Source organism: Arachis ipaensis, chromosome B06 (assembly GCF_000816755.2).
Source record: "Arachis ipaensis cultivar K30076 chromosome B06, Araip1.1, whole genome shotgun sequence".
NCBI classification, from domain to species: Eukaryota; Viridiplantae; Streptophyta; class Magnoliopsida; order Fabales; family Fabaceae; genus Arachis; species Arachis ipaensis.
The window spans coordinates 123,311,507-123,318,543 of NC_029790.2; positions in this window are offsets into that span (position 1 = coordinate 123,311,507).

Sequence of the window (7,037 nt, forward strand, 5' to 3'; positions counted from 1 at the left end):
AAGTCTTTTAAAAATTAAATAAAAAATATTTTTTATTTTTATTAAATTATAAGAATATTTTAGTAGAAATAGTGATATAATATATATTCTTTTAAAAAAAATTAGGTTCTGACGTGAAAAATAAATTTCACATGCCTTAACTTGCTATTTGTCCATATTTTAAATGTATCGGTACGTATGAATTTATCATCGTACCAAAATAAACACCTACTAATTATTGTTGTTATAATTTAACTATACGATATATACATTAGTATTGAAATGAATAAAATTAAAAGTTCAAATAAGTAATGAAAAAGCGGAATGAATAAATGTTAATGCTCAAATAAGTAATAAAAAATATCAGCGAATACTAAAATGATATATGATTTTTTAATTTTTAATTTTATTTATATGATTTTGAATGGTAATTTTTTGTGTTGCATCGTGTAATTTTAGATGTTCAAATAAATTTTTTTCTATTATATTATATTGAGCTAAAATATTTGGTGTTTGTAGTCATGAGTTTTAAGAGGAGATTGTTGCTGAATGTGAAACACCTAATCCTATGAACAATGAAAAAATTATGTTATCATTGCATTAGATGATAAGTAAGTACATATACTAATTATTGCTGTTACAATTTAACTATACAATATATATTAGTATTAAATCTATGGTAATGTAAAACTTTTTAGATTATATAACATTTTTTATTTATAATATACAGAACATCAAAATGTTTAGATACAATTGTGCATTTCAGACTCTACGAAAGTGTGAAGAATGTGAATGACAATGAGATTGATCAAATAATGCCATTTTTTTTTCGTTTGAAATACTCCAAAATGATGCTGATGAGTGCAATAAGTTTTTTTTTGAAAATCACATCTGACAATAATAATACTGTTAACATATATACTGATATGATAATTATATATTGCCGTGACATATCAGTGTAATATTATTATCATATGTTGATTCACACAAGAATATAATTAAAATATATTGAAATTAGGAACAAAATAAAAATCAAATATCAATGCTAAAGTGAAATAAAATGTTAACGTTGAGAATAAAAATATATCATTTTTATTAAGATTCGTTAATAAATTGCATAAAAATATTTTTTGAAGGGTATAACTTTAATTATTAAAGAATAACTTGAAGGCTTTTAAAAATATTTTTATACCATTTACTAATCAAATTATTAATAATGTTATAAAAAAAAAAATGTCAATAAACAACTAAGTTTTCTCACTTTCAATCATTGCATATCTTCAAGTGAGAAATCTTGGGGGCATCTTGTTAGACAAAATATAATTTTTATAAGAAAATTATAAAAAGAAATAATTAGTTATTTGGTAATGTTCCTATATATAATATTTATATCTATTTTAAATTAAATTAGGTCATTTGATAGTTGGTTATTTATTTAAATTTTGAAATTAACATCAAGCAAGAAGTGCGGGAACAGTTACAAGAAATTCAAATTTTCTGCAAGTGGTGTACAAATGGTAACTGTTAGCTGATATTAGGCTAGTCTATAAATAGAGCTTTAGGAAAACATTGTAATAAGTTCAGTTCTTCTTGGAAAAAGCTTAGAAACCCAAAAAACGCTCTCAGCCCCTTGGCATCACAGAGTAAAATTGGGAATCTTAAGTAAATCCTCTGAACTCAAATACTTGTACTTTGCTTTTTTCCAGTTTTTATTAATAAAATTCATCTACTTTTACGTCTTTTTCTCTTTTATGTTCATGTTTCTTCCTTCATCTTCTTTTTAATTTTCTGTTTGTTTTAATTTCTGCATTTTACTTTGCCTCCGGCATCTTGCATGCTTTCTTTTCATCTTTAATTTTACTTTCAAAACTACAATTGAGACCTTGAGACACCCACAAAAGGAGTTGTTTCCGCTCTTTAAATTAAGATTGCGAAACAAAACTCGAAAATTGTTGATTTATTTGTTGTTAACAATGGAACAAAATTTTGAGTAAAACAAATTGGCACGCCCGGTGGGACATTGTCAATAGATTGTAGTTTGCAAAAGAAAAATTAAGAGTTTTTGAATTTGCATGTGGTTGCGCAGGGTAAGTTCGTGCGTCCAGAGCCAAGGAAATCAGCGTCAGTTGACATGTCAAATACTTCTGCAGCATCTTCTTCTACTTCTAGTGATGAGATTAGAGGAAATGAATCCGAAAATTCTCCTGTGGTTTCAAACGCAGAGCCTACCTTGATGTCAGTGAGGCATGATGGCGTTGGCCATGCCCATACAGGGTTAAATGCAACTCACATAAATACCGTAGGGTGGCCGCCATATGGCTTGCCACCGGGGTATGTCCCCTCCATGGTGACACAAGGATTGCCTGTGCCTCTCTACTCAACTTTTCAAAATCCTATTTATCAAAATCCATATGGCATGTCAAATGTACCTGTTTCTGGGGCGTCAGGTTCACACGTACCACAACAAAATTTTTCACATTCTATTAATACATGAAATAACAGTGCATCTAATTCTACTACATCCACTGTCATTAGGGTAGAAAATTCTAGACCTGTATTTCCTGACATGTCAAGAGCAATGCCTGTTAATCAACCTAGTCAAACTGTGGGATCTTTAGCAAATATTAGGCAACAGATGAATGAAAGTCACCATGATCTAGTAAACATGTTAACTCATCAAATTGTGACAGTTTTAAATTCTATTTTAGAAAACACAAACACTAGAATTGAACAATTAAATAGGCAAGTTAATAGGATTGCTACTGTGGTAAATTTAGAAGAAAATGATAACCAGGGTTTAAGATTTGATAATATCAATAAAAATGGTGGAGCAATTCCTAATTATGATGTCCATATGCCTAGACATGGTCAAAATACTGATGATATGTTTGAAAGACTTAGGCAAAACAACTTAGGGGGCATTATAATCTAGCAAGAAATGTTGAACAAGTTTTAAACCGTTTGGGATTTAATGTTGGTTGTTTAAATATGCCATATTTTGTGTCTGCTTTTTCTGAATGTGTCCAACAAGCAGAGCTCCCAAGGGGTTAGAAAATTCCAACATTCCTTACAAAATTTTCTGGAGAAGAAAATGAATCTACAGTAGAGCATATTGCTCGATATACTGTTGAAATTGGGGAAGCAGCTTCTAATGAATATCTCAAGATGAGATACTTTCCTTCTTCTTTAACAAAAAATACATTTACATGGTTCTCCAACTTGAGACAAAATTCTATTCATTCTTGGGTGCAGTTAGAAAGAAATTTTCATGATCAATTTTTAAGAGGTGAATTGAAAGTTAGTCTTACGGATTTATTCTCTGTCAAACGTGCAGAAGGAGAATCCATTGATACTTATTTGGCGCGATTTAGAAACATGAGAAATAAGTGTTTTACTCCGATTCCGGAAACTGAAGTTGTCAAAATAGCTACTAATGGGTTAGAATTTGGAGTTAGGGAGAAACTTGTCAATCAACATACTTTAGATCTTTCCCAATTAGCTGAAAGAGTAAGACAAATAGAACAAATTAAAAAAGAAAAAGAAAATTTCAAAAAAGGTTCTAAAAAGGTTGCATATGTGGATTGTTTTTCCGATAGTAGTGATTCAGATGAGAAAGAGGTTTATATTGTTGAATTGCGTGGGGGTCCTCCTTATGTATGCAAATCTTTAAAGCTTGTTAAAGGAAAAGAAAAGGTTTCTTCATATTCCAAAACTGAAAATAAGACTTATTCTTTTGATATTTCTAAGGCAGGTCAAATATTTGAAGTTTTATTAAAAGATAAGCAGCTTATTTTACCAGAAGGAAAAAAGATGCCTTCAGCTAATGAAATAAAGAATAAAAAATTTTGTAAGTTTCATCAGGTGTTCTCATATACCACTAATAATTGCGTCCGTTCCAGGGATTTGATACAAAAAGCAATTGAGGAGGGAAGGTTGAAGTTTGAAGATAAAACTACTATGAAGGTGGACACTGAACCATTTGCTGCTGACTCAAATTATGTTGAGCCATTCAACTTGTCAGTCAACATGGTAGAAGTTGATACCACAATGGTTAGTGCTAAAGATGAAAATAAAGACCTGAGGATCTTTAAGCAAGACAAGAAGCCAATTTATCCTCGTCCTGGTGAGGATTTGTTAGATTTTTTGTTGAGAATTAAAGAATCTGATAGCACCATCGCCATGTGCCCAAAGTGCAATGCTGTTTTTGACAAGGAAGCTGCAAAAGAGTTTGAAAAGTACAAAGTTGAAGAGAAAGAAAAGGCTGAGTTGAGAAAGAAGATTGCTGAAAAAGAAAATGAAACTAACGAGCTAAAGCAGAAGATAGCCGAAGGAAAACAAAAGTTGGGCAGTCAAACTCCTTTGAACAAGTGCGTCAATAACACTGGGGTACAACCCGTCAACCAGAAGATGAAGACTGTGGTCATGATTGATGAAAAATCTGATGGATTTTTTCAAAAGACAAGAGTTTTCCCCACCAAAATTTCAAACAATAAATGGGTCCAGAATGTGAGAAATGTGCAGAATCAACCTACTGCTTTTACAAGAGGAAAAAACAAATGGGTGAAGTCTAGACCTTTTAAGCCCAGGTACTATGAGTCTCAGTTATGGAACATGAATCATGCACAAGACGGAGGTAGTATATATATTCCAAAAAATGTGCCTGTTCCCTCAAAGTCAATTTATTCTTGTTATAATCCTAACATGCAGCAGGCTCCTAATTATTCTCCTTAGCCCAATTGTCAAAATGTTCCAAAGTATTCTCCTTTTACAACTTTTGAGCAAAAAGAGAATATACCTGAGTATGTTCCTTTAGATCCATACAAGGGATACGGTGTAGATTTTCCTCCTTTGCCAACCATAGCTAAGTCTGTAGAAACAGACAATTCTTCTAATCACCTTAAATTCAATAAAAATGCAAAGAAGAATCTTACTGGAAAGAAAGTAATGGTTGAACACAAGGGAGAAAATGATGAAGATTTAATTACTGATAATTTTGACACTGGTTTTGATGACAGCTTAGAAGCAATATTTGGTGTTAAGCAACCTATAGTTGTGGTGTCAATACTGCCTGAGGAGTATAGTCAAATCCGGGAAGTAGAGTCATTAGAAGATGATTGTTATGATGTCTTTCCTGGAAGTGAATGCTTGTTACTAGATGACAATATGTGTGGTGGAGGATTGTTTGAGAAACCTACTGAAAATGACAAGGAGCATTTGCGTCCATGGCATATCAAGGCTCGTGTTGATGGAAGGATAGTTAATAAGATTTTAGTTGACGGGGGAGCTGTTGTCAATCTCATGCCTGAAAGAATGATGGGAAGGCTTGGAAAGACTGAAAAAAAGCTGATTAAAAGTAGCTTTGGGGTAACAGATTTTAATGGAAGGACTTCTTCTGTTAGAGGTGTGGTTTTGCTGTCAATTGAGGTTGGTTCTGTCAATAGGCCAACTCTATTTGTTGTTGTTCCTTCTAAAGCTGGTTTTAACTTGCTTTTGGGACGTGATTGGATTCATGGAATGGGTGCTATTCCATCCACTCTATATCAAAAGTTGATTTTCTGGAACGAAGATGGAGAAGTGGAAGAAGTTCCTGCTAATAATAGTACATGTTATGATGAGATGCATGTGGAGTTCAGGATGTGTAATCTTGGAGTCAAGCCACTGACAGTTGACACCAAGGCATTTAATCCTGAAAGTATTGAGATGTGTAAAATAGATATGAATGGTTTTATTTAAAAAAATGCATCAAGTTTAAGATCTTGGACAAAAATAATCTCTCATTGACATTTGGGTATGTACTTCATAAATACAAAAGCCTAATTGACTTAGAAATTCTGTTGAGTCTCTTAGCGCTTGGAGTCAAAACTATTAGAATGTTAGTGTGGAGATTTTATAGGATTAGAAATTTTATCAAATTTAATTGACACCTGGAGTTTAACATATGAAAGAAACGACTTCACGAAGTTAAGATTTTGTTACTTCTGAAGTTAGGAAAATTATGTCAATTTAAAACAATGAAAGCGTGTGTCAAAAAAAACTCTTAATTGAAATATTAAAGGTCAAAACAAAGGTCAATTGATACACATTTAATGTGCCAAAATTAGAACAGATATTATTTGACACACTTAAAATTTTCATACAAAAGAATAGACCCCATTGACAGTTCAACTATTAATGTAAAAAATTTTATAGACTTAGAAATTCTGTTAAGTCTATTACTAGTAGGCATTTAATCTGTCAAGCGGATGTGTCTAAAATGTCAATTGACTCTCAATATCAAAAATAAAAAAAATGTCAATAAACAACTAAGTTTTCTCACTTTCAATCATTGCATATCCTCAAGTGAGAAATCTTGGGGGCATCTTGTTAGACAAAATATAATTTTTATAAGAAAATTATAAAAAGAAATAATTAGTTATTTGGTAATGTTCCTATATATAATATTTATATCTATTTTAAATTAAATTAGATCATTTGATAGTTGGTTATTTATTTAAATTTTGAAATTAACATCAAGCAAGAAGTGCAGGAACAGTTACAAGAAATTCAAATTTTCTGCAAGTGGTGTACAAATGGTAACTGTTAGTTGATATTAGACTAGTCTATAAATAGAGCTTTAGGAAAACATTGTAATCAGTTCAATTCTTCTTGGAAAACGCTTAGAAACCCAAAAAACGCTCTCAGCCTCTTGGCATCACAGAGTAAAATTGGGAATCTTAAGTAATTCCTCTGAACTCAATCACTTGTACTTTGCTTTTTTCCAGTTTTTATTAATAAAATTTCTACGTTCATATTTTTTCCTTCATCTTCTTTTTAATTTTCTATTTGTTTTAATTTCTGCATTTTACTTTACCTCCGGCACCTTGCATGTTTTCTTTTCATCTTTAATTTTACTTTGGAAACTACAATTGAGACCTTGAGACACCCACAAAAAGAGTCGTTTCCGCTCCTTAGATTAAGATTGCGAAACAAAACTCGAAAATTGTTGATTTATTGTTGTTAACAATGGAATAAAAATTTGAGTAAAACAAACATATAGTTAATAAAAAATATAGTTATCT